Source organism: Cupressus sempervirens, chromosome 8 (assembly GCF_028749045.1).
Source record: "Cupressus sempervirens isolate cs-2001-9-10 chromosome 8, ASM2874904v1, whole genome shotgun sequence".
Lineage (NCBI taxonomy): Eukaryota > Viridiplantae > Streptophyta > Pinopsida > Cupressales > Cupressaceae > Cupressus > Cupressus sempervirens.
Window position 1 is genome coordinate 30,514,812 of NC_143125.1, and position 3,336 is coordinate 30,518,147.

A 3,336-nucleotide genomic window follows, 5' to 3' on the forward strand; every position below is an offset into this window, starting at 1 on the left:
ACAATCCAATAATATTATTTGAAAAATAAGGTTTTTAAAATCATTAAAAATTAAAAAATATAAACATTCAAAATTGCATTTAAAATTTAAAAGTTAATAGAAAGATTGAATTGATTGAATTAAATGTTATAAGAACACAACTTAACTATAAAATTGGCACATGTGCTCTCTTCCATTGCATGTTAGCACATGTTGTTTACTAAAATGGACACATGTTTGAGACATTTCCTTGCAATAGACAGTTGGAATATAAGAATAACAGACACAAAATAGCTAATTTTGTGTTCTCAATTTTAGTGGATTGAAAATCAAATAATTTTTTCTTTTTTCTTTTTTCCAATGCAAATTGCTATAATGTGAATGTGTGAATACGAAGAGTGTCTTGTATAGTACCAATCTTAATGCCTTTTTGGTCATAATGGTCTATTACAGTCCATAAAGATAATGAGCATTCTAATTCCATTATAGACATTGTTTGATGCATGATTTAAATATCAATGTTGTTAGAAGATTTGGTCTTTTATTTTTGAAATACAGATTGGTAAATCTATTGAGTATATTTTAAGTGAGTTTAATTATAGAAAAAAAATGATTTTAGAAATTGTCTTTAGTTTCTCAATAGTAAAATTGTGAAATTTGAAGCCTTGAATGAGGATAGTTATTTCTAATGATCTTTGTGACATACTATGGAAATTACTATTATCATAGTCAAAAATTACAAATTTAATGTTAATTTATTTTATGAAAATTTCAAACTTGAAATCAGATTTGTTAATATTTCTGTTACTAGTTTTAAATGTTGTAGTATCCGTATTGCTTATGCCTCATGCCTCTATTTTTGAAACATCACCTCTATCAAAGTTAGGGCTTAACTTTTTCTATTTAAACTTTGTAAACCTTGGTAGGACGAGCTTGGTTAGACTTCATATTCATAAGATGGATATATGGTTTTCTATTATTTATGTTAGTTCTTTATAAAAAATTATGCTAGATTTCTGAAAGGTAGAGTAAAACTAATAATTTTAACTAGAACCTTTTGATGCTACATTTTTTTTTCAATTGAATAGCATGTTAGGGCTTTTGAAAATCATAAAGATAAAGAGGGAAGATAATTATACAAAAGTGGTGGCCTTCATCACATCGTCATGACTATTCGATTGAATTTTATGGTTGTTGACTGTAGAGATTAATGCCTAAGTGAACGATTGCATCCATTTTTTTTGATTGTGTTCATTGACCAATTTTTACATTAAGACACCCCTTTTCTTTTATAATCTTTTAATGGTGGACTTGAGAAATGGAAGATAATCACCAATTACAAATAAACCATAAAAGTAGAATGTTTCTTCTACCATCTTCTTCAGCAAATGGCCTTTCACATCTATCACCAAGGCATTCCACACAACACAAATGCAATGTTTTGAGGGGAGAGCTTTCTAGAAGGTATTGTAATTTTGTATTTTTTTCTATTTTTTTAATTTTTAAAAATGGGCATAAACCCCAACAAATTTGATCCCAGCCAATTAGAAATTAGGAAATAGCAAATGATAATTGATTTATAAAATATAAGCTCCTGAAACCTTAACACATTGCATTTAGTTTGAGAAAAATTAATAGCAAAGCGGGGGGAAAAAAAAACATAAGTTCCCTACCTTATACAAGGAAAGGAATAATAAAGTCATTTTAAATAATGCTTACATTTAATGTTGAAAGAGAAGTCTACAAGAAACATCAAAAAGTTGGTAGAACTTGTGGGAAGGAGGTGGTTTAATTATATGTTATCAAACAATGCTTTGATTTGATGTTGAAAGAGACATCTATAATCAATACCAAAAAGTTAGTAGAACTTATGGGACAGAGAAGGTTTGATGACATGCTTCCAAAGTATATGAAAAAAAAAGTAATTTAAAAAATACTTTGATTTGATGTTGAAAGATATGTCTATAACTAACACTAAATGTTAGTAGAACTTGTAGGAAGAAGAAGGTTTGACGACATGCTCCCAAACTATATGAGGAGAATAAAACCACTTTAAACAATGCTTTGAATTGATGGTGAAAGAGAGGTCTATAACCAACACAAAAAAGTTAGTAGAACTTGTGGAGGTGTTGGGAGGTGGGTGCCTCTGTCCCCTCTAGGTGAAGGTATTGTTTAGTATAGATTGATGGATTTGTGACATGTGCTTAACCACCTCTTGTAGATCTTGTCACTAGTTGTTGTGAAGTTTATTGACAACTCAAGCTTTTGGTGTAAAGACAACAATGATTCCAGTAGGAGGGGGGAGGTGAATCTCAGTTGTCAAATTTTTCCACATTAATAGAATCTAGACTATTCACAATAGAATCTTATCAACTATCATTATCAATAATATTTGATGTTTTATTTGGGTGAGTGCACCAAGATGGTGTACAAAAAGGGGGTATAAGTGGACACCTTTTGTCTGAAATTAGGTAAACCTAAACTTGGATGAGACATTGAGGATCATCTACTAAAAATGACAAGATGTGTAAAAAATATAAATTGTAGTACTCTCAATATACTTTCTAAACTACTAGATTTTTTATGAAATGGATAAGATTAGGGGGTCAAACCCTGTGCACATGAAAAGTAGCTGTTGATTTTTCTAGAAAACATAACATAGTTGTTTTCATGCACAACACAAAAGACCAAGTTACATTTAGTATCTTGTGTATCCCTTTGGTAGGATGATAGTTAAGAGTCATATCCAGAAGTTGTGTATTTTTTTGAAATTTTATGATGAGTATTTTTTAATATGAATTATTGAACTAACTACATCTTGAAAATTTGGTACCTATTCATGTGTTGAGCATAACTTGCATTAAAATAATTGAAAATGAAAACTTTTTAAAAAAAAGTGTATAGAATCAAGTGTAGAACAGTAATATATAATTTATTTTGAATTTGGTTAAGTATATAAAAATTTATTAAAAAAATGGTAGACATATATGTTTTTGAGGAATGTCAAAGTATTGGTAAAAGTAATTAAACTTTACAATGTTAATGTTGTCCAAAAAAGAAAGAATTATATGGTTAGAAACGTAAGAAGATGTATAAGATTATGATGGTGATTTTAGAGGTACTCACCTCACCATTAGAAAATGTGATGAAGGAAAAGATGAGAATTCATATTAAAGAAGATGAAAAAATGTCTAAAGGAAAAACAAAGTTAGGGAAAACAATCTCCCAAGCCTTTGGGTCATTTTCCTAGGCTATCACCAAGCCATAATTTGATCGGGTTTTTTGGATTCAAAAAATTCGATCAGGTTATGAAAATAAAAAATGCATTTAGAACCCAATCGAGTTCTATAAAACCTG